This window comes from Ovis aries, chromosome 8 (assembly GCF_016772045.2).
Source record: "Ovis aries strain OAR_USU_Benz2616 breed Rambouillet chromosome 8, ARS-UI_Ramb_v3.0, whole genome shotgun sequence".
Taxonomy (NCBI): domain Eukaryota; kingdom Metazoa; phylum Chordata; class Mammalia; order Artiodactyla; family Bovidae; genus Ovis; species Ovis aries.
The window spans coordinates 38,014,896-38,041,122 of record NC_056061.1 but is presented as its reverse complement, the minus strand read 5'-3'; positions in this window follow the sequence as shown (position 1 = coordinate 38,041,122).

The window sequence follows — 26,227 nt, the reverse complement described above, 5'->3', positions numbered from 1 at the left end:
TTCATTATATCAGCACTTAAGACACGTCACCGATGGGATGTGAATTCAGCCAGTGAGGCTGAGCTCATTGATATGCCTCCTCGTTGAATCCTATGAAAAACCGCGTACATTTTATCTTCTCCCACCTTCCTGTCTCTCTATTTCTAGTCGTATGTTTCAACCCCTTCTCACATGTATTACTCTTCTTTCCTGCTCTAACACCTTCAGGCATGCCATAAAGTCACATGCTATGGGATATAAATAACTGAAAAACATTAATCTCTGTGGTGGCAAGTAAGCTGCTGCCACTTTTTTTTCCCCCTGGAAACCTGCCTTTAATGTGACAGTATACTACAGCAGTTTGAAACATTTTCACAAAACATTTCTGAGTGAAGCCGGGAGGAGAGAGGGAGAAGTTAAGATACTGCTGTGGCCTTCACACATCAGTTTATAACTTGCCTAAATATTTATTTGTCATCATGTCAACAGGGCTTAAACATGAGCCAATAATTCATTTCAATCCAGATCTGTATTCTCTGAAGTGTTCTTGGGAGAAAAAGAAAGTTTCTCTATACTTCTAAACTTTTATTATCACTGGGAAAATACCAGTGATTTACTTATTTAGGGTTTTCTTTGAAAGTGCTGGTCACTCAGTCATGTCCAACTCTTTGCAATCCCATGGACTGTAGCCCACTAGGCTCCTCTGCCCATGGGATTCTCCAGGCAAGAATACTGGAGTGGGTTGCCATTCCCTTCTCCAGGGCCTCTTCCTGACCCAGGGGTCAAACCTTGGTCACCTGCATTGCAGGCAGATTCTTTACCATCTGAGCTGCCACTGGGTTTTCTTTAAGAAATTATAACAGAGATGCCAATTTCAAGAGCAGATAAGTGTGTCTGTTTCTTAGCACAATGACTAGACATACTAGGTGCTTTAAAAAAATTATTTTAGAAAAGAGAATTGAAGGATTCAAGGTGATATAGAAGCCTTTGGAAGACTATTTTAGGACAGAGAGAACCCGAATTTTCCCCAGAGAATGGGAAATTCTCTTCTACCAGCACACACACATACACCTTCACACACTCCCAGGAGTATGAGATGAAGAGGAAAATATGGTATCTGTCAAAAAAAGGAATTAAATGTCTGTAATCCCTTTTCTTGCCATTATAAATAATAAGGTTAGTTTAGATACACAGTGGACTATTACTCAGGCATAAAAAGGAAGGAAACTGGGTCATTTGTAGAGAGGTAGATGGGCCTAGAGAGTGTCATACAGTGTGAAGTAAGTCAGAAAAACAAATATCATATATTAATACATATATGTGGAATCTAGAAAAATGGTGAAATGATCTTATTTGCAAAACAGAAATAGAGATATAGAGGACAAAAGTATGGACACCAAGCGGAAAGGGGAGGTGGGATGAAATGGGAAATTGGAATTGACATATATATCCTACTATGTATAAAATAGATAACTAATGATAATCCACTGGATAGTAGCAGAGAACCCTACTCAGTGCTCTGTGGTGACCTAAACGGAAAGGAAATCCAAAAGAGAGGAAATATATGCGTACGTACAGTGATTCACTTTGCTGGACAACAGAAACGAACACAACACTGTAAAGCGACTATACTCCAAAAAAATTCAAAAAAAAAGAAAACTTACATGTGCAGCTCCTGGAATGGCTCCCCGTTTATCCAAAGACTAAATCTTAGCAAGGTTTCAGTTCAGTTCAGTTGCTCAGTCGTGTCTGACTCTTTGTGACCCCATGAACTGCAGCACGCCAGGCCTCCCTGTCCATCACCAACTCCCGGAGTTCACTCAGACTGGTTTATAAGGCCCCAAATGATCTTGCCCTTGCACACCTGCCTAGCTTCAATGTCACCACCACCACCTCCACTCCCTCACAGTTGTCCTATATTTCAGACATAGTGAATCGCCTTCACGTTCTTGTGCGTATGGGCCTTGATATACTCTGCACCATCTTCCAGGAACACATTCCACCACGTCACTGGCCAATTCCCTTTCATCCGTTAGGTGTCGGCTTATGCCATTTCCTACAGGAAGTCCCCCGGCCATTGTTCTGGGTTCCCCTCCTTTGTTGACTCCTTATGGCATCCCCTATATTGCTTTTTAATTTTTTGTTGTTGCCTCTACAGACTGTAGGCTCCAGCGGGCAGTGACCAAGTCTATATTGTACACAGCTGTTTCTTTAGCATTGAGCACAATGCAACACATAGTCAATAAATATTTATTGAATAAATGAAGAAGAGGGGAAGGAAAGAAGTCTGCAGTTTGAACAAACAGAAAGGGGGGAGGGGGCACAGAGAGAGGGCAAGTATATTGAGTCACCACTGTCTTGGTTTCTTCAGCTCCTGTGAAATCCACTCAGTGGAGTTCCCAAAAGATGCGGAAAGGTCATCAGTGAAGCAACTGAGCCCAAAATTACGTTAGGGAAAGGAGAGGAAAAAAAGAGCAAATGATTGCTGATAGGATTAATAGGTTTGAAAATCGAAGACTATTTGTATGTAATATACTCATTACTAGCTATACACTTTACAAAGTGGTTCTTACTAAACAAAAGTATTATTTAACATCAGACTTGTTAAGTAACAAGGCTCTTGTCCCATTGTTTTTTTTCCAGGTTCATCTTCTGAGGAATATGCTAACCAAGATAATTTCATGCAACAATTTCCAGCGAAATCATAAGACAAATAACTTGGGTGTACAGAGCTCATCAAAAAGAGAGTGCTTAACTGACTCAGTGGACATGAATTAGAGCAAACGCCAGGAGATGGTGAGGGACAGGGAAGCCTAGCATGCTACAATCCATGGAGTTGCAGAGAGTTGGACACAACTTAGCAACTGAACAACAACAAAATTTATCATTTCACATTTGTAAAAATTATAAAACTGAAAGTCAGTTTACAAAGCATTAAACAAAGACAGGAAAGTAGAAAATAAAAAATACTGATAAAGTACAAAATCTTGGGCATTGAATTTACATTGCTCACAACTCACTTTCCTTTAATGACAGATCATTTTTTAAAAACTTGTTAGTTCCCCCTACTCCCTCTCTTTCTTTCTCATTCTCTGTGATTGAAACCCACTAATTTCAATTCAATAATAAAGTATCTTGCTGCTGCTGCTGCTGCTGCTGCTGCTAAGTCGCTTCAGCCGTATCAGACTCTGTGTGACCCCATAGACGGAAGCCCACCAGGCTCCCCCGTCCCTGGGATTCTCCAGGCAAGAACACTGGAGTGGGTTGTCATTTCCTTCTCCAATGCATCAAAGTGAAAAGTGAAAGTGAAGTCACTCAGTCGTGTCCGACTCTTCGGTGACCCCATGGACTGCAGCCTACCAGGCTCCTCCATCCATAGGATTTTCCAGGCAAGAGTACTGGAGCGGGGTGCCATTGCCTTCTCCGAATAAAGTATCTTATGTATACTTAAAAATCTTAAGAAGAAGCTTTCATTTCATTTTTGGGCTGTTTGTTTAAATGTTGTCTTGTTTCTCTTCACATTTATAGAATAACTAAGTTCCCTTTTATAAAAACCACTTAAATTGTACTTAATTCTTAAAACTGTCTATTAAATTAGTATCATTTAAAATTGAAAGTTAAACAAGAAAGATAAATGACTACTTCATGCAAATTTCCACAGATAGTAAAATATCAGGTATAAAGCTATTATCCAGAGCATTTTTGCTTTAAATTCAATTAAAAATCTGTGAAGAATTTCTTCGGACATTTCCATTATTGCATTTATCCAACTAGAACAATAAAAATTATTGTTATTTTAACTCCTATTATTGAAATATTTTTATTATTTTCTTACTCTGACCAGATTTATTTGAATTTTCATACCCTCATTTTTCCATTTATAATGGGAAATTTTCTTATAATTAGGTTTATATGATTATGTATAACTGCCTTAGAAAATACCCACCTTATTTAAAACTCTTATGTAACCTGACTATATTATAACTATTTTGTATTTTTCTATCATATAATTAGTTAAAGGCTTTGCAAATGAAAGCCAATTATTTAGAGATTAAAGAAAAAGAGAAACCTGACAAGAAGCTTTCCTTTAATAAGGAAATCTATTTTCTACATTTTTCTATTTTATATCTCAACTGCATTATTAGGTAGAAAAAATATGTCCAATAATTCTTTTGAGCACCACCAAGACACAGCACATGGCTATGTGACAAATCCTTATCAATACACTATTCTAAGCATACTAGGCATTGATCAAGTACTCTTTATCAGCCTGTGATGATTTTATCTATGGGGTAAGAGGGCTTCCCAGGTGACACTAGTGGTAAAGAACCTGCCTGCCAATGCAGGAGACTCAAGCGACACTGGCCGGATCACTGCATCAGGACGAGCCCCTGGAGGAGTGCATGGCAACCCGCTACAGCATCCTTGCTGGAGAATCCCATGGACAGAGGAGCCTGGCGGATCACAAGTCTCGCAAAGAGTTGGACATGACTGGAGCAACTTCACACACATGCACATGGAGTAAGAGCTTGACCAATAAGATTTAACTGATACAAAAATCATAAAATTACGCTTCAAAAAAAAACATAGAGTTCCAAGAAATTGAAGGATGGAATAAAAGCATGCATTAAAAAGATGCTAGTAATGCATTAAATGTCATACCTTTGAAATTACCTTGTTTCTTAATTAGAATTCTTCAAGCATATCAATTGAACTTGTCCTCACTGAGAACCACACCCTAGGCAAATTCAAAGCATGGAAAGGAATTATTTTCTAGTTAATGGAGCATGTAAGTTTATTTTAATATTCAAGGTTATGATGGGTGAATGTAAACTGAAAAGTTTTCCTTTTTATCATGGCTCATGGTATAATAGCAGCACTTACTTTATGAAATAAAAGTCCAATTACCATAAAATAAATGGAAGGTCTTTATATTTTACTTGGCTTCTGTACACAATCTGTGAAATGCTTTTCCTCACCAAATGGCATGCTGTAATACTTTGTATTTGGAGTTAATCCTGGGACCCAAGCCTTTTCTTTTCCTCATTACAAACTGTATGGGCTCCATTCTAATCTCTGAACTTAAGCGTAAACCATTCTCTCTGCTTAAAATGATTTGTTTCCTTCACCAATCTATGAACCTTTCCTCCTCCAAGACATTTCAGAAACTTCTCTCTCCTACAAAAGCCTTCCCTATGACTTCTTTGAATCATTTATAATTAATTATACATATGTGAGGGCTTCCCTGGTGGTTCACGTGGTAAAGAATCTGCCTGCAATGCAGGAAACCCAGGTTCAATCCCTGGGTCAGGAAGATCCAGTGGAGAATGGAATGGCAACGCACTCCGCTATTCTTTACTGGATAATTCTATGGACAGAGGAGCCTGGCAGCAGGCTACAGTCTATGAGGTCACAAAGAGTCAGGCATGACTGAGGAACTAAAACACACATACATATGTGAAGGTTGGGTTGCTTATCTTTTTTAAAATTTATTTTTAAATGGAGGATGATTACAATATTGTGTTAGTTTCTGTCATACGTCAACATGAATCAGACATAGGTGTTCATATGTCCCTTCCCTCTTGACCCTCCCGCCCACCCCCCACCCCATCCCACCCATCACAGAGCTTCGAGCTAAGCTCCCTGCATCATACAGAAAATTCCCACTATTTTACATATGGTATGGCATGGCTTACATATGGTAATGTATGTTTCAATGCTACTCTCTCCATTCATCCCACCCTCTCCTTCTCCCATAGGTGGCTAATGGCTAGATAATCGAAGAGACTCACAAATTACTCTCTTCACTTGACTTAAGAAAGGATAGCTAGTCTCTTCTTTACTGTGTGTTTGCTTATTGGGAGAGGAGTGGTGGGGTTGGATGGGGGGACTAGCTAGGAGTACTCCAGTATGTGGTTCAAGGCTAGTTTATCACATCTGGAACAGAGTCTGCATCATATGCCAATAGTATCCTTTTAATTGTTCTTCGTAATTGCATGCTTATTTCATTTGTATATGCCCCTCTCTGTCATCCAGTTCTATGTCTTGCTTCCATTTATAGTGAGTCTTTTGAAATCAACAATGTTAGAATTTTTATGTGTTTCTATGAGGAGGATTGAGAATACATTGGTTGATGGTACCACGGTCACAAACTCAACTGCCTTCAGAGTTCAGGCAAGTTACATAAATGTGGAAAGAGACACAATATTAGACAGAGAGCAGAAGCTATGTAACCTGGAGGGTCCCTGCCCAGCCTAGGGGCATTGAAATGCCAAAATTCACCCCTGCCAGTCCAGTTTGGCCTTGGTGTCACTAGTTTGCAACCCCAGGTGCCCTTATTTCTTGTTCTGAAACTAGGAGGTATGCTGGTGGTAACAGGGTGATTAACTATATTTTATTGGTGATGGAATTGAAACACAGAATGGTAACTTTATGAAAGTCACACAGGAAAATCAGCTTCAGGCACTTCTTGTTCAAAGAAAGGAGATTAAAGAAAGGTAATATAAAAAAGCAAGACCTAAAACCTAGAAGTGAATGAATAAGACTATTTCCTTAAAGGAAAATAATTTCTAATGTTTGGAACCAGCTTTTTAAAATATTTAATAAGTTTTAAAAGCATAATTGAGCAAATCAGTCCTTTTAATCTGTGACTTGAATACACACCACTCACATTTTATGATTAAATTATGAATACCTTGGGAAATTTGGCATCTTGCCCTTCTTAAGGGATTTTCACTAATATGTGAATTACATTGATTTATAGAAAACCTAACTTTAAGGAGAGAACTGTTTCTTTCCTAGATGTCTTTTTTTATTTTTTTGTTTGTTTGCTCTTTAAAATTAAACTTTATTTACTGTTATTACCCCTAGCTTTGAAGGAAGAAGAAGGTTGGGTCATAGATGCTAGAATCCACTTTTTAATGTGAATGCTTTGAAATTTTTATTCACTTCTACTGCAAGCTGAGAAGTAGGCAAAGCATATTCTGCAAATCAAGCCCGTTAAAATTCCACTGCAAAGCGTGGACTTGACTGACTGCAAGTGGAGCTGTCAGCTCCTACAGGCGTCACTGTCAAAGGGCCGTGTCATCTGTCAGTGTCGGTTCCAGCTCACTGTTCCACATAGAGGGAATGCACTGTTGCCTCCCAATTGATAACACGCTGCCAGAAGCATGTTACTTTCTCATCCGTCTTCTTGTAGCTGTCAAAAATGGAATCCATTAATTAGTTTGTTCTTGTGAATTTTAGTTGTTCTAAAGACATGTAAATTTCAAAGTAAGACAAATAAAAATCCCAAACCAAACCATGATGCCCATAAGGGCTCAAAATCCCAAAGTGGCTGCTATTGCTGACAGTGGTGGGTTGCCGACCAGCTAAACTCTGCCTTAAGTGAAAGTAATGATGTGACTAGTTTCCCGTCCCTTTTAATGAGAGCAAGCTTCCCAAGGCAGCAGGAGGAATGGAGAGAAGGGTAGAGAAAAACGCAGGAGACGCCCTGAACATGGCTGTAACTAGTCAGGCAGTTTGACACAACTTAGGGAGTCTGGTTGTTGCTGCTGCTGCTGCATGATTACCTTTTTGTATTTTATTCCTCTCCAGTGGCTTTCAAAGAAACTTGGATGGGCTTTACTTCCCTCATTTTGGGGGTCCCATGAAGCCTAGGCAATTCTGTAAAATCCATATACTTTAGACAGGGAGCCTCATGTGTAATTCACTTCTGCACTCCAATATACAGTATATCTATGAATTGAAGGAATATTCTATAAGAAACTGGAACAAATATATTGGACCACCTTTATGTCTGATACAGTATATTGCAACAATGAGTATGATTAGCTTAACCCAATTTCTTCCCTCTCCATCTTTTCAAATCAGTGATAAAGGATTGCAGTGACACTGAATTATTTGATACTATTCAGTTCAATAAGCATTTATTAAGTGACTACTCTGTGTAACTCACTGCTAGCTGCTCTGGGAAATACAAAAATGATTCAAATAGAGTCCTAGTCCTCTAGAAGCTCATGCTTTAGAGAAAGGGGCAGTTGCATACAGAGAGCCCTAGTTCATGATAGTCCGGAGGAAATGCTAAATAATCAGCCAGGGGAGAAGGAAGAGAAATGAACTCCATCCCAGGACTCTGAGCGGGAGGGGCTCCTGGAGCAAGTCATGTTTGAGCAGGGCTTTGAAGAATGGGTGGTCTACACATGGCTGTAAATCCTCAGTTTTAAAGGATATACCACATATGCAGGAAAAACATGCCAAAGGAGTGTGTTTGCAGATGCCCAGGAAGATGGAACTTGTGCAAGTGAAGATGTTTTGGGAAGAGTTTTCCAGTACGAGAGATGGTCAAGTCCAGGGCATGGAGGTTCTAGGATAGACGCATCCTTCTAAGCACTGTGAATTTTACCAAAGCCAACAAAGAAGGTGCTCCTTTTGTGAAAAATAGATGAGGGGAAGGGTAGTTTACACCCAACGATGTGTAGCATAGTGAAAGTGAAAGTATTAGTTGCTCAGTAGTGTCCAATTCTTTGTGACCCCATGGACTATAGCCCACCAGGTTCCTCTGTCCATGGGATTTTCCATGCAGGAATACTAGAGTGAATAGCCATTCCCTTCTCCAGTGTATCTTCCCAACCCAGGAACTGAACCCAGGTCTCCTGCATTGCAGGCAGATTTTTTTTTACCATCTGAGCCACAGATTTGTAGCATAAATAAAATGGCAAATATAACCAGAAGAATCTTCCTGAGTTGTTTTCTTTTTTCTTCTTTCCGTCTTTGCTCATCTCTGGCCAGGATAAAACATATATTAGAAAAGAGGGTCACTAGAACAACAACAACAAAAAAAAAGATTAAAAAAAAAAACAGTTTGGTAGAATTTTTTAAAGATCCTCAAAACATCTAGGGAATTTCTGATTCTTTTTCTGCAAACATCATAGTAGTTTGGGATGATTTTAAGACCCAGGAAGGAAGGGGCTTTGTTCTGCTTATTGATGAATTCCTACCACTCAGAAGAGTGCTTGGCTCAAAATAGGAATTCCATCAGCATCTGCTAAGTGTTCTTGTTCCAAAACCTATCAACTGCATCTCAGCTGCATCTCAGAAGTGGAACCAATGCTGCTCAGCTTCCTGCTCCCCAGTACAAGAGGAATAATTTCAGCTTCAGATGATATGTCACTAGAAGGACAATTGCTTTTTATGAGGGGTTTAAAATAGGAAACTTTATCAATTAATTTGGTCACAGTTCTTTCTTATGATTTGAGTTCTTAAGACTTTTTTTTTTAACTTGATTTGAGTTCTTAAGATTTTAAAGGGAAGAAAACTTAAATGACTGGCTTAGAAAAATAAACTATCAACAAAGGAATTTTGCTTTTGCTAAGAATGTTTGAAATGCTCATGTTTTTCTCTGTAAAATGCTAACAATAAGATTACCTAGAATGACGTGAGATGGTCAATTATTTGGTTCATTGAGTCCCCTTAACTAGCCAATTTAAATAATTCAGAAAGCATGTTTTATGTGTAGAAAACTAGTTTGATTGCCTCCACATCTAAATAAGCCAGATAACAGTAACTTGAAGCTTCCCTTTGGGAGATACAGGCCTAGCCTTGGTGTACACAGGCTGAAGATGTTCACCAACTGTTTCACTCCTTGACAGCGACAGGTCATTTATGTATGTGCTTCTGAGTGAATAGGAGTCAGTGAGGTTGTCCCTCCAGACTGAGACAGTGAGGGGACACACAGGACAGAGATTAGTGATGACTATGAGCTGCCTACAGAAGTAGGCAAGAGTGATATTCAAAGTGTTCAGCACTGATCCTAAGCAGGGCATTGGTTGCAGCTGCAGTTCGGAGTCCTGGGGTCCCCCTTGGGCCAGGTCTTTAGCTGCTGGATAATGAGAGAGAGGCCAGGATAGCGAGGCAGGGAGCAGTGGGTGTTGGGTGCAAGGGCGTTTGTGGCAGCAGCCACTAATCACGGGTACAAAAGCATTTGACCTCTTAACAGTCAGTCAAACCACTGCACTCCAAACAAAAATTATCCTTGAATATTGGTATAAAATCTGGTTTCCACCCACAAGGAGCTTTTAATGAGTACTCAGTCCCTTTCCACTGCTGGGAAAAATTGAAGGCAAAAGGAGAACAGGGCAGCAGATGAGATGGTTAGATGGCATCACTGACTCAGTGGACAAGAATCTGAGCAAACTCTGGGAGACAGGGGAGGACAGAGGAGCCTGGCGAGCTGCAGTCCCTGGGATCGCAAAGGGTCCGACATGCCTTAGCGGCTGAACAACAGCCTCATTCATTGGAACATCTCAGCCAGACTGAACATCAGACCAACCGACCAGAGGGGAGAGTCCAGAAAATGAACTGGGCCCCATATATCTGTGACTGGATCCAATGTAAGATCTCAGATCCTGCCCGAAACTCTACTCCCTGCCTGGCTTCAGTAGGATCAAATGGTGCCTGTTGGGGGGGCAGTTGACACATACCACACAGAGGGACCAAAGGGCTCTCCTTAAGTAATCAACAAGAGAAGTGTCATAGTTCTAGAAGGTTCTTTGCACACCTCTAACATGAAGCTCCTGCTCACATCAAAATCCTGCTCTTGAAATCCAGTTCTAGAATGCAGTGCAAGTTCTATTCATAAATGAGAGAATTGACATTGACTTGGTTATTTGGCCATTCTAATCCCTTGCAGTCAGTAGCAACATCTTCCCTCTCTCGGATTAGCTTTCTTCCCCCTCTTTCCCTTCAACTACCTGCTACACCCAACCCTCTCTCCACAATGTTTATTAAAACTACTATGGAGACTCCTCTGGTGGTCCAGCAGTTAAGACTTTGCCTTCCAGTGCAGGGGGTGCAGGTTGGATCCCTGGTTGGGGAGCTAAGATCTCACATGCCTTGGGATCAAAAGAAAAAAAAAAAAACTGAAACATAAAACAACAGAAGCAATATTGCAACAAAGTCAATAAAGACTTTAGAAATTTTTAAGAAAACATTTTAAAAGAAACCTTAAACTAAAATTTTTTTTTAATTTTAAAAACCCTACTATGTTGTAGGGACAGGAAGTAGCATAAGCAGGAGATCATTTTAACACTTAACTGCACATCAATAATTCATCAAAGGTCCAGCCCAAGGTCCTCCCACCCATAGCAAACTGCTTTCACTTTGTGGGTGAGAAGGAAATGCACATACAGGGGGTGGCTGTGAGGGTAGGTTACTGAGGGAAGAGTGAATCTTGGAGGAAAAGTCTTTTCGGCAAGGAAAAGTCACCCATCGTACATACGTCAGTGAAAAGCTCTGCCAGTGGCACCAAAGACTTCTTTTCATGCACGTGTTTCAGTGGCCCTGATGAGAATGGGAGGAATTGGGCGATTGGGATTGACACATATACACTATTGATACTATGCATAAAACAGGTAACTAACAAGAACATACTGTATAGCACAGGGAACTCTATTTACCACACTGTGGTGACCTGAATGGGAAGGAAGTCCAAAAGGGAGGGAATATATGTATATGTGTGGTTGGTTCATTTTGTTGTACAGTAGAAACTAAACTTTGTAAAGCAACTATACTCCAATAAAAATTAATTAAAAAATAGAAGAGAAGAATAAAGGGCTACTGGTGTGGTCTTATCCATGCAAGCATCGTCTGATGAGTTGATCTCAGCTGCGAGTGCTTGACATTGATCCTATCAGACTACCAGTCCAAAGTATGCTGGTTTACCAATGATTCTTTTCTTACCTAGCAAGAATCTTTTTTTTTTTTAAATAAACATTTTCAGATGTTGGAAGGCCATCTATGCCCTTCCCACTAGAGGACTCCCTTAGAAACACCTGATTGCTCATTTAACTTTCTTATACTGAACATATTTATCCTTGACTGTGAACTCCTGCCACAAAGTAAGACAGCAATTTGGTTAGTTACCTATAAATAATAAAGCCAGATCTATTAACCTAATTTCTCTGTGTAAGTCTTCCCCCTTCTAATTGAATGCTTTTCTCTTTCTTTCATTAAAGTCAGCTCACCGTGACCTTTAAATTCAGTTAGAAAAGTTAATCCTCTGGTTAATCTGGACCGATAGGTTTCTGAAACACCACTCAGTGACAAACCATTATTTCTAGCTCTGCTTTTAATTGGTTAGAATGTTACTGCTGTGAGATGCAGTAGCTGTCAGATTTGCCTGCTAGCCAGTGTGAGCTTTCTGGATGCATTCCAAGTCATTAAAGTAACATCTCCTGTTCAAGCCGGGGATATTTATCCTGAACCCAAGCCCAATGCTCTCTCCTGCTCTTATTTAATTAAGGCCTAGGGAATGTTGGAGGAACTGAAGACTGGGGACAAGCGCACTTTGGAGAAAAAAAAAATCTGAGGTTCAGCTTTTATATGTTAAATGCTATTTTTGAATTATTAAGTGAAATTGCCATATACATCAAAACTTAGTATTGATGTGAAATACACATTTTCTCAGATATTGTCTGACTTTTGCCTCAGCTTTGAGATTTCCCCTGTACCAAAGAGCCCAAAGGAACCCAACTTAGACTAACACTGATCTAATGTCAAACAAATGATTTATGACAATTATTAAACATTTCACTCTTTATAAAGATGAGAAGACCCTGGATTTTCTTATTAATTGTTCTGTTAGAACCTGAAAAGCACAGCTAATAACAAATGATTATGTTGATCATCCTTTTAAATAATCACTGTATCAAGAGAGAGGATCCACACACAATTTTCCAGCTCTGTGTGTACCTAGAGAGAGGGCTGTGTCAGAATTCTGCTTTGAAGTCTGAGCTTCATCCTGAGTAGCTGAGTGATTGTGCTTTAATGACTCAAGCTCTCCGGATTCCAGGGGCCTGTCTATAGGATAGCAGTAAAATACCATTTGTGTGCGTGTGTGCTAAGTCGCTTCAGTCATGTCCAACTCTTTGCAGTGCTATGGTCTATAGCCTGCCTGCCTCCTCTGTCCATGAGATTCCCCAGGCAAGAATACTGGAATCTGGAATGGATCACCATTCTCTTCTCCAGGGGATCTTGCTGACCCAGGGATCAAACCCAGGTCTCCTGCACTGCCGGCAGATTCTTTACCATCTGAGCCACCAGGGAAGCCCTACTATCTCCCAGAGTTTGCCCAAATTCATGTCCATTGAGCCGGTGATGCTATCTAACCATCTCATCCTCTGCTGCCCCCTTCTCCTTTTGCCTTCCGTCTTCCCAAGCATCAGTGTCTTTTCCATTGAGTCTGCTCTTTGCATCAGGTAGCCAAAGTACTGGAGCTTCAGCTTCAGCAACAGTCCTATACTTCAGCTTACAACCCTATACTTTAACTCACTCCTTGATGAGCTTCAGATCCCTATACCAATTGACCTTTGAAGAATTCTAGCTGTACTTTCCATTAGTACACAAAATGCATGCCCACCCACCCTTCAAAAAATTAAATTGTTAAGGTAAACTAATCTCTTTGTGTTTCACCTATCACATTAGATTGCAATTCTGTATTTGCACTTCTCAGTATGAATCCCCTGGAGTCAGGGATCTATCATAACTCCATCACTTGCCTAGTACATGGAGCCTGGTGGGAGCTAAGAAGTTTTACCGAGTGAATATATGAATGAGGGAGCAACAGTGAAACTGCTGGGATCTGAGTGTAGCGGGCTAGCCCCCTTTCATCCATCCCTCTTCAGCTGCCCCAGCTCCAGACTGACACAAAGGTCTTGAGTCAGGGCTCCCAGCAGAGCCAACAAAGATTACCGAGCGCACAGAAGGTGAGACCTCAGCTCCAAGGGCCCTCAGTTCAGAGCCAGGTACTGGTCCAGCACAGCTCTGCTGCCAACATGCATGACCCTGACATGGTGTCCCTAGATACGCGGGCACTGCATCCTCATACCCTTGACTCTGCGTGTCCTCTATTCAGGCTTCATCCCTCACCTCTTCTGGACCTCTAAGCCCTCCTACTGCGTTCTCTGAAATACATCCAAATTCCCTTTATCCTTAACTTCTTCTCCCAGCATTTCTTCCACTTTTTGTTTTTCTAACTAAGATCTGCCTCCCCAGCAGCACTAAGGGGTGGAAGCTGTATTTCTTGCACTCTCCCTACAGATGGACCTGGAGCTGAGTAGCCTCCTCCCTCCCCATCACTCACCCTCTCACTTGTCATTAAGCCCTCAGCACTTTTGACGCTCTTGCTATCAGCCATGTTAGGGGAAAGTGATTAGTGTTAGTCGACCAGTTGTGTTGAACTCTTTGGGACCCCTTGAACTGTAGCCTTCCAGGTTCCTCTGTCCATGGAATTCTCTAGGCAAGACTACTGGAGTGGGTATCCATTCCCTCCTCCGGGAATGGAACCTGGGTCTCCTGCATTGCAGACAGATTCCTTACCCTCTGAGCCACCGGGGTAGCCTGCTACCAGCTATACCAACCAGAATTTCTACTGGTGCGGTCAACTACCAACCTCCCAGTCATCTCATTCATTCCTCAAAGATTCCACACCAGGCTTGCTGTCATTTCTTCACACTATCTCCATCTTAACTCTTGGTCGTTCTTATATCCCTGGGAATGATACTTCTAATACAGCTGCCTCTCTCTCCAATTACTTTGTCCTCTACCTTATCTGTCATTTTTTCTTGTGGTCATAGACCTTGTTATTACCGATATCTGTTACCCCTCATAAGCTCAGTTACAAGCCTCCTATTCTATCTTTCCTGCTCATTCCCTCCAATACCCTGATTTCCATAACATTTCACTTGAGACCCCAAGTTCATTGACTTCACCATCTCTTCACTGTTAACTATTTCTTCCAAGTCTCCATTCCTTTCCTAATCCAATGACATTTTCACCAATATATAATGGAAATGTGAAACTAGAAAACCTCAAAATAAAAAAGAGAAATGAAGTAAAAATGAAGGGAATGAGGGAAAATATTTTAAATTGCATTTTAAAAATTATAAAAGTATTTTATTTTCATTTTATAATTATAAAATAGTTTATTCTAACATGCATATTGAAAAATCCAAGACACTTCCTTAGAATCTGAGGATTTACTTTCCTTCTACTGTTGGACCAGAGAGTCACCCTTTAGGACTGCATTTATTTGGAGTTCCAGGGCTGTTCTTTCATTGGTCTTCATATGAAGTGAATAATTTAGGAGCACTTCACACAGAAAGAACAATTGTCAAGGCTTCAAAATACAAGTTGCTTTGATCGTTTAGAACAAATATAAAAATTCTGTCATGTTAAATTAAATTAATTTGACAAAAGTTCTTACTCTAAAGGTCTCTGTGCTAAAATGATTCTATGAAAAGTTACAGTCAAATTCATTTCTGGAACCCAATCTGCTGCTGGGCAGATGAACTCAACCTTAATTTTATCTTTCTTCTGAAGCATCTGATGAAGTGACTGATAACTTCATTAGAGTAGGTGGATGCAGCTGTTATTATGTATTAACAATCAATTCTGAAGGGAGAAAGATGTACCCAACAGTGCTGAGATGGAAGAAGCACTAACTTATGACTATTAAATGTGAAAACAAGTCATTTGACAGAAATATACCTTGTAATAGTTTGGGACCTCTTTTAAAATAATTCATTCACATTCAACTACAGATGGAAAAAAACATGGGAAATAAAGTGAGTAAAAGCTTACCTTAAAATTTCACCTTAAAAATCATCTCCTATTTTGGTTACAACTGATGCTTTTGAACTGTGGTGTTGGAGAAGACTCTTGAGAGTCCCTTGCAAGGAGGTCCAACCAGTCCATTCTAAAGGAGATCAGTCCTGGTTGTCCACTGGAAGGACTGATACTAAAGCTGAAACTCCAATACTTTGGCCACCCCATGCGAAGAGTTGACTCATTGGAAAAGACCCTAATGCTTGGAGGGATTGAGGGCAGGAGGAGAAGGGGACGACAGAGGATGAGATGGCTGGATGGCATCACCGACTCAATGGACATGAGTTTGAGTGTGCTCCAGAAGTTGGTGATGGACAGGGAGGCCTGGCGTGCTGCAATTCATGGGGTTGCAAAGAGTCGGACACGACTGAGCCACTAAACTGAACTGAACTGACCTCAGGGTAAAAAAAGGGGGAAAAAAGAAAGGATGGGAAAAAAGATGTCATCAAATGCAGAGGGGAAAAAATTAATGCAGAGCGGAAATAATAATTAAGTAGCAAGTCTATACGATATTGGATTAAAGTGAGAAAAATTTAAGGATACTTGGAGATTAAGGTATGTGTGTATGTGTGTGTGTCACTGTGAATTTGGTAGGAAATAACATTCTGTTAATATTTGCTGTACCTTTTAAATTTTACCACTACGGAATGAATTGCATTAGAATTGAGACAGAAAGAGTAGGTCCTTATTAACTCTTTGCCTGGAGAGAAAGGATTCCTGAAAAAAAAAAAAAAAATTAATGAAGTACCAAAACAGCCATAAACTGGTCCAAGTCTGAAACCTGTTGTAAAACTTCCTGGAAAATTGAAACAAAGAAAAGATGCTAATTTCTCAAAGTAGAGGGGAAACATCCTTTTATTGGATCAGATTTTCTTTTTTTCCTCCTGGATTTTAAAGACTGACCAGAACAATAAGCACTTCCAATAAATTTTGACCCAATCAATGTGACTTGGAGATTAGAGAACTCTGCCATTCTTCCACCAGGTAGCAAGTGTCAGGGAACTAACAGAGGACTGGAGTCAGCAGTTCTGAATCCTGTTCAAGAGGCTGAAGCTGCTGGGAAACCTCACAAGGACTATAGAGCTTCTATGGGCCCCGTTCGCTGTGATTTCAGGAATTCATAATTTGCATAGACCATATTTATATGCTTTTTAACGGATCTATAACAAACACAAAAATTATATATGTACAGTTCAGTTCAGTCGCTCAGTCGTGTCCGACTCTTTGCGACCCCATAAATCACAGCACGCCAGGCCTCCCTGTCCATCACCATCTCCCGGAGTTCACTCAGACTCACGTCCATCGAGTCAGTGATGCCATCCAGCCATCTCATCCTCTGTCATCCCCTTCTCCTCCTGCCCCCAATCCCTCCCAGCATCAGAGTCTTTCCCAATGAGTCAACTCTTCACATGAGGTGGCCAAAGTACTGGAGTTTCAGCCTTAGCATCATTCCTTCCAAAGAAATCCCAGGGTTGATCTCCTTCAGAATGGACTGGTTGGATCTCCTTGCAGTCCAAGTGTACATAAATATTTATATACTTTTTAAAAACTTTTACTGTGGGTCCTAATTTCATTAGAAAGCTGATAATAAACAATACAAACAGATATGTTTATTCTAATGTATCCATTTTCCCATTGCCCCTCTTTATAATATATTAATGAAGAGATAGTGGCTGGGTTTTAACACAGAACCTTATTTTTGTGTCATTTCAAGACAAATTTTGTTCTTTTCTGATTATGAAAGTAACATACATCCATCGCAGAAAATTGGAAAGAAAAAATCGTCTGTAATCTCACCACACACACACATACAATTAACATTTTGGAAGGTAACTTCCAATATTTTTCTACATTTTTTGTTTTACCTGAGATTGTATTATAAAGGCAATTTTATACACACCTTTTAAAAGTTAGTCCTGAAACTTGCCCCATTCAAAACTTTTATAAACATGAGCATATTATACATAGGTTTGCTGCTGCTGCTGCTGCTAAGTCGCTTCAGTTGTGTTCAACTCTGTGCGACCCCATAGACGGCAGCCCACCAGGCTCCCCCGTCCCTGGGATTCTCCAGGCAAGAACACTGGAGTGGGTTGCCATTTCCTTCTCCAATGCATGAAAGTGAAGAGTGAAAGTGAAGTCACTCAGTCGTGTCCAACTCTTAGCAACCCCATGGACTGCAGCCCACCAGGCGCCTCCGCCCATGGGATTTTCCAGGCAAGAGTACTAGAGTGGCTGCCATTGCCTCCTCCATACATAGGTTTGGCTAGGGTGAAATAATTAGATTTCCTTATTTGAAAGGATTTCTTCAGCAGAATGCACTTGTAGAAGTGAAAATGGAGACATGGTGACAAATAAGGAGGCTGTTGCAATAATCCAAGAAGTTGGTGATGAATGGTGGTATTTGGGGTTGGCAGGGAGAACAGATAGGCTGATATGAAGGAGATAGAATCTATTGCCTCAATTTTGTGGGCCACTTAAAGTCAGTTGGTGGTGTTACTGCACCATTTTCTGAGATACATGGTTTACTTTATCTTTCTCCTTTCCCTTCTACCTCTCACTTACCTTATTCTCCAGTCTTTCCTTAAAGGTTCCTTCTCCTGTTACTCATGCCACATCCACTCATGACACCTGAGATATGGCTTGACTCTGATTTTCCTCCAGAATTCAGGACCCTGAGGGCCCTGTGGGAATACTGCAATATAACAGATGGTGGTTCTAATGTAGATGTCAGAGCCACTGCAGAGCCTGGACATGACTTAGAGACTAAACCACCATCACCAGTAAACCACAAAACAGCATATGACAGGACACTGCCACTAAAACCCCGAGCAGCAGAAATTCTCCTGTTTAATCCTTTACCACTGGAGAAGACCATTCAAGATAAACAAGCAACAGGTAACCCTGAGGGAGGGGAGAATCAACAACAGTTGCAATAATTGCAGTTCTTACCAATCTGATAGGTATTGATGCATTTCACTACATGAAGTCAACTCTACGGTAAAGGATGATACAGTAGGAAAAAGTTCCAGTCATCTGAATAAGATTAGTAGGTGATGAATGTCTGAGGCCAGAAATATGGGATTTCAAAAACCTCAAATTCCTATGTCTATCATCTGTGGACGTTCACTAACTGTCTGCCAGAAGAATGGTTGGTGGTACTGTTCCCCTAGGGGAAAAGTGTCATTTTTAGAAAGCAATGGAAAGCAGTAATTAGAACAGACTGTAGTTGGCTCAGCACCATCTCCAGTTCCTTCTGAACTCTCCCTTGCATCCCAGGGGAGAAGCCTGGGAGCTGTATTCTCCCAAATTCTTTGCAGGGGAACAGATTAGACTCCATCAGTCAGATGCACTCCCCTGATATTTAGAAAGTGAAAGAGAGAAAACGTTAGTCTCTGCCAATGGTTAGTGCATTGACTCTAGCAGGCAAAACACATGGAGTTTGGCTGACAGCTTCTAGGCGTCTCATCCTCTGTCATCCCCTTCTCCTCCTGCCTTCAATTTCATCTCAGAGGATGAGATAGTTGGATGGCATCACCGACTCAATGGACATGAGTTTGAGCAAGCTCCAGGAGATGTGAAGGACAGGGAACCCTGCAGTCCATGGGTTCGCAGATACACGACTGAGTGACTGAACAACACAGTCTAGGCATCTACCTAAGAATCAGCCAGTTTGTGCTGTAGAAAGTTGAACACACCGGCAGTGACTTTCCTGCAATTCCAACCCTTCTAGATTTTCTGAAAATTAGAAGTGGCCTTCCTAATCTTTGTTCCCTGAGTCCTTTCCATAATTGTGTGTTTCTCATTCCCTGTGGTAAATCCCTTCCTGCTCAGGTGACCCTAGAGTGGTTTTAGCTTTGCTGAATCAACAGAGTGATTACCAGGCTTTTGGTACAGAAAGCCAGGGTAAAATTGGGTCCACCGTGTATTACCTGAGGGACCTCATACAAGTTTCTTAAATACTTTAAAAAATCATTTTCCTTGTTTGTAAAGGTAGAAATAATAAAATTACATCTGCTTTTCTTATACAGTTTCATCAAAACCCTCATCAAGGATTAAATGAATTTAAGCATGTAATAAAAAGCACTAAACCCAGTGCCTAAGGAAAAGAAGCTTCCTCCCAAATGTTAGCTGTTCATTTTATATATAATGACATAGAACAATACTAGCAATGATTTGCTCACCAAATAGTTGTTTCTCCCCTAACCTTGTGGCTGGTGTGTATTCTCCTTAGAATGAAATACAGCAGAAGCCACAACTCAAAATGTGCCACTGGTCAGGGATAATAACGGTGTGATTTCTGTAACCCAAATTTTAAAAGAATGGCCGAGGGACATCCCTGGTGATCCAGTGGTTAAGAATCCACCTGCCAAAGCAAGAGACATGGGTTCAGTCCCTGGTCTGGGAGGATGCCACATGCTGCAGAGAAACTAAGTCCACGTGCCACAAACACTGAGCCTCTGAGCTGCAACTACTGAGGCCTGCACTCTACAAGAGAAGCCACCACAGTGAGAAGACCGCATCGCAACGAAGAGTGGCCACCACTCACCACAACTAGAGAAAGCCCACATGTGGCAACGAAGACCCAGCGTGGCCAAAAATTGATTAATTAATAAATGCTAAAAAAAACCCAGAATAACCAAGAACTCTGGACAAAGCCAATAATCTGTAGCATGACCACTGCTAGACTTGATTACAAGTCTATTTGCTCCAACAAAAATGCTCTAGTTGGATAATGAAATAGAGAGGCTTGAATAGCTGCTGGTTAGAGGAGAAACTGGAAAATCTCATCCTTCCTATTATTGCTCTGTGCTAGTAGAATCTGCACAGGGAACTTGCAGGGAACTTTCTTCCTCTCCAGTTTTCCGTGGGTGGACAGTAAATATTCCAAAGACAGAAAGAAGTTGGGAGACCAACTGCATTTGAAGATAATTAATTCAAAGAGAAGCAGCACCAGATTGATCCAACTTTATCCTTAAGGGAGAGAAGAACTTAATTGTGAATTCATTAGAAACTTCTCTGTGACATTAGTTTAAAGGAATTATGAAACAGAGGAGAAGCTGACTATTTGGGCTTTATGATGGAAACTTTAAATATATCAGAGCCTCGTGTGTTACAGCGAAGCTCGGCAGAGTGGCCGTTAGAATGCGTGTGGACAGACTGACAGCCCTGCTGGGGGCTCACAGGTAAGGCAGTGGAGACTGCTGTGGTCATGCTTCTGCCCAGGAAGAAGCTATTGGTGTCACAAAGGTTAGCTGGCTTCTCCTTAACAAGAATTTAAGCAAAGCCATACTTTGTAGTTTTTCACTACAAACCACATCTCTGAATCATCAGCTCCATAAGGAAGGGCAATGATGTGAATTACTCCCCAGAGTCGCACTTACTATGGTTCAAGGAAAGGTGCCAGGGTGGCCCTCTGGGAATGAGTTGGAATGATGGGTTGTCCTCTGATTCTCATGGGGGTTTCCTTACTGGGTACAAATGCTTTCCTTGTACCCGTATCATTCAAGACTCTGAAAGTCCACTGGTTTCTTCCTTCTTTTCATGGAAACTTCCACTTATTTTTATTTCCTTATTCTATCACTCCTAGGGAGTTAAAAACAACTTTAATTAGCCAACTTAGATGCAATAGCTATCTTTTATTTCTCCATTTATTGGCTTTATTTAATTTTAGGATCATTATTGCAAAATTCAGACTTAAATTGAAGAATGTAGGGAAAACCACTAGGCCATTCAGGTATGACCTAAGTCAAATCCTCTATGATTATACAGTGGAAGTGACAAATAGATTCAAGGGATTAGATCTGATAGACAGAGTGCCTGAAGAACTATGGATGGAGGTTTGCAACACTGTACAGGAGGTGATGATCAAAACCATCCCCAAGAAAAACAAATGCATAAAGGCAAAATGGCTGTCTGAGGAGGCCTTACAAATAGCTGAGAAAAGAAGTTAAGTGAAAGGCAAGGGAGAAAAGGAAAGATACACCCATCTGAATGCAGAGTTCTAGAGAATAGCAAGGAGAGGTAAGAAAGCCTTTTTGAGTGAACAATGCAAAGAAATAGAGGAAAAAAATAGAGTGGGAAAGACTAGAGATTTCTTCAAGAAAATTAGAGATACTAAGTGAACAATTCATGCGAAGATGGACACAGTAAAGGACAGAAATGGTATGGACCTAACAGAAGCAGAAGGTATTAAGAAGAGGTGGCAAGAATACACAGAAGAACTATACAAAAAAGATCTTAATGACCTGGATAACCACAATGGTGTGATCCCTCCCCTAGAGCCAGACATCCTGGAGTGTGAAGTCAAGTGGGCCTTAGGAAGCATCACTATGAACAAAGCTAGTGGAGGTAATGGAATTCCAGTTGAGCTATTTCAAATCCTAAAAGATGATGCTGTGAAAGTGTTGCACTCAATATGCCAGCAAATTTGGAATACTCAGCAGTGGCCACAGGACTGGAAAAGGTCAGTTTTCATTCCAGTCCCAAAGAAAGGCAATGCCAATCAAACTACCACACAATTTCACTCATCTCACATGCCAGCAAAGTAATGCTCAAAATCCTACAAACTAGACTTCAACAGTATGTGAACCAAGAACTTCCAGATGTACAACCTGGATTTAGAAAAGGCAGAGGAACCAGAGATCAAATTGCCAGCATCCATTGGATTATTGAAAAAGCAAGAGAGTTCCAGAAAAACATCTACTTCTGCTTTATTGACTATGCCAAAGCCTTTGACTGTGTGGATCACAACAAACTGTGAAAAATTCTTCAAAAGATGGGAATACCAGACCACCTTACCTGCCTCCTGAGAAACTTGTATGCAAGTCAGGAAGCAACAGTTAGAACCATACATGGAAAAACAGACTGGTTCCAAACTGGGAAAGGAGGACATCAAGGCTGTATGTTGTCACCCTGCTTATTTAACTTATATGCAAAGTACATCATGCAAAATGCCAGGTTGGATGAATCACAAGCTGGAATCAAGATTGACAGGAGAAATATTAATAACCTCAGATACACAGATGACACCACCCTTATGGCAGAAAGCAAAGAAGACCAAAGAGCCTCTTGATGAAAGTGAAAGAGGAGAGTGAAAAAGTTGGCTTAAAACTCAACATTCAGAAAACTAAGGTCATGGCATCTAGTCCCATCACTTCATGGCAAATAGATGGGGAAACAATGGAAACAGTGACAGACTTTATTTTCTTGGGTCCCAAAATTGCCATGAAATTAAAAGACACTTGCTCCTTGGAAGAAAAGCTATGACCAACTTAGACAGAATATTAAAAAGCAGAGACATGACTTGGCCAACAAATGTCCATCTAGTCAAAGCTATGGTTTCTCCAGTAGTCATGTATGAATGTAAGAGTTGGACTACAAAGAAAGCTGAGCACCGAAGAATTGATGCTTTCAAACTGTGGTGCTGGAGAAGACTCTTGAGACTCTTGGACTGCAAGGAGATCAAACCAGTCAATCCTAAAGGAAACCAACCCTGAATATTCACTGGAAGAACTGATGCTGAAGCTGAAGCTTCAATACTTTGGCCAAGTGATGTGAAGAGCTGACTTATTGAATAAGACCCTGATGTTGGGAAAAATTGAAGGCAGGAGGAGAAGGGGACGACAGAGGACGGAGATGGTTGGATGGCATCCCTGACTTGATGGACATGAGTTTGAGCAAACTCTGGAAGATGGTGAAGGACAGGGAGGCCTGGTGTGCTGCAGTCCATGGGGAAAGAGTCAGATACAACTGAGTGACTGAACAACAAGTTTAGAATGTTGGAGGAAACTCGTCTTCAAAACTGAGTCCTTGGAGACTGTATTTAGCTAACAAGTGTAGCCCCAGATCCAGCGTCCTAGTCATCTAGATGCCAGTGGGGATGAAGATGGCCCTGGCGTTTCGGGTTCATTGTCTACACAGACACAGGAGAAGCATCCTGTGCAGATAATTTACACAGGTGTCTCACAGGCTGAACCCTGCTGAGGTGAAAGGGAGAGATTTTATGTCTTCATCTCCCAAAACCCTAGCCCTGGGAAGAGGGACTAAAACCCCAGGATCCTGTACCCCCAGCCCTGAGATAGGTCCTTGCTACAAACCCCTCTAATTGAGGCTAAAGTTGGAGTTTTCTTGAATGACATTCTGCTTCCCTCTCCTGAAAAGCCCTTACTCGATTCCTCTCTGACGGGCCTCCAGAGGGAGAGAAGGCACAGCCCGGCTAAAATTCTCAGAAAATAAAGTCTACATCATCCTCAGTGCAACTTCACAACTAAGGTCAACAGAAGGGAAAAAAAAGGAAAGATAATTATCATTACATGAGCAGCTGTGTAACAAAAAACCATGCTGAGTTAACTCCATGGATTTTTAAAAATTGTTTTCTTTTTTTTGGCCTCAAGGTTGGCTTGGGGAATACTAGTTCCCTGACTAGGGATCAACCCAATGCTCCCAGCAGTGAAAGCATGGAGTCCCAGTGGCTGGACTGCCAGGGAATTCCCAGTAGTTTTATTTGTCACTTTTTTCTATTTCTATTAAAGGAGAGATTTTAAAACTTAGCCATAGGGTCAGTTTTTTTTTATGTGAAGTGTTCAAATATAAGAAGGAATAATAATTACAGGTTTTAAATATATAGTGTTTATATCCGTTGCTGTATGCAGAGACTGAAACCTACTGGAATGAGTTTATAGGGACATTGACAATTTACTTGCTATGTGCCAAGTGCTGGTCTAAGCACATAATATGAATTATTTTAGTTAATCCTCGCAATAAACCTTAGGACCACAATTATCCCCATTTTACAGATGAGAAAACTACACCTTAGAGGAGTTTAGGAATTTGCACAAGATTATACCACTAGGCCTTAAAAGGATTAGGACTAGAATCTATCTCCCCTGTCCAGTGGTGGTTCAGTGATAAAGAATCTGCCAGCAATGCAGGAGACCTGGGTTTGATTCCTGAGTTGGGAAGATACTCTGGAGAAGGGAATGACAACCCACTCCAGTATTCTTGCCTGGAGAATTCCATGGACAGAGGAGCCTCGTGGGCTACAGTCCATGGGGTCGCAGAGTCGAACAAGACTGAGCAACTAACACTCTCACTTCTTTCTCTTTCTAAGCTATCTGCTTCCAGAGCCTACACTCTTCACCGTTGAGCATCCTGCCTCCAAGAATAAAGAATGTTTTTTGTGGCATCAATTTCTAGGCTTTTTTAGTTGTGAGATGGCGATTCCCCTTCCCCAACCAAATGAGCCTTTGCTTTTGGCCAGAACACCCTCAATCTCCCACCATGCGGGGTATGTGTGGTCTCCCAGGTCCTGTACCTCCTGGCCACTCAGCCTTGACCAGAGGAGACATCCGGGTCCCACCAGTGACTCCCATGGTGACACAGGTGGGACCGTATCATAGCACTTCTCACAGAAGGAGTTGCAAGGCTTACAGGGAAGCACATCACCCCAAGTGTCTTTGAACTAGATCGATCACTTCGTAAATTATCATGTCATCAGACTCAGAGGTTATAATAATAAACAATTTACAACAATTTACATAGTCTCCAACCTGAGCTGATAAAGATCATATCACCTTTCTACCTCTACCCGAGCAAGGTGCTGTCAGTCTACACTTGGAGATAAAAGTATCTTTTGCTTGTGAAAAGCTTTCAGGTTTACAAAGTGCTTGTATGACAATGTTTAACTTAATTTTCACAGAACTCTGTAAGCTTATCCCCCGTCCCCATTTATAAATGAGCATATTGGAGTTCGGAGAGATGAAGTGCCTTGGCTCAAGGTCACACAGAAATAGCAGACTTGACACCTGAAACCCATTTTCTCTGTTTCAGAATCTAGAGTGCATCACTATTACAATGCTTTTTAAAAGGTCCAATTTCACCTTCATTTGTTTCCATTTCCGGAGGTAAATGTTCATCATGGTACATATCCTATACATCCTCCTGTGTCCTCTGTCTGGCTTTTAAGTAATAACCACCTAATCAACCTTGATGACTTGAGTCTTAGATAATCCCTTCTATCTGCAAGAGTCACTGTCATCTTCTAAATAACTTTGAGATTATTCTTAACATCTCTAACCAGCATTCAGCAGATCTGGGGTAAAAAACAACTTTTAAGAAATTGAATAATAGCCATTTTATTGTCATTGTAGACAGAGTACTAGATTTAAAGAGTGGAAAATGAACCCCCAAGACTGTGTGTTTAGGCAAGTCAGTGTCCTTTCCCAAGCTCAGTTTTCACATTTGAAATCTGAGAGCACTGGATCAGCATAGATTATCCCAAAACTCACAGTTTATGAGACTGTTCTTTCAAGCTGAGACGTTTTCACATTTGAAATCTGAGAGCACTGGATTAGCATAGATTATCCCTAAACTCACAGTTTATGAGACCGTTCTTTCAAGCTGAGACGTAAGGGGAAGCTGTGACTGTGGAGGCAATAGGAAACCACAAGAATAAAGGGAATAGGGCAGGTTCTTGTCACCTCTAAACCACCCGCCCTGGGGTCCAGGTCATACAAGATATGAGCTGGGGATAATTTGGAAAGCTCGTGGAGCCACTGTCAGAGGCGCTACTGCATGGTCTCACGTC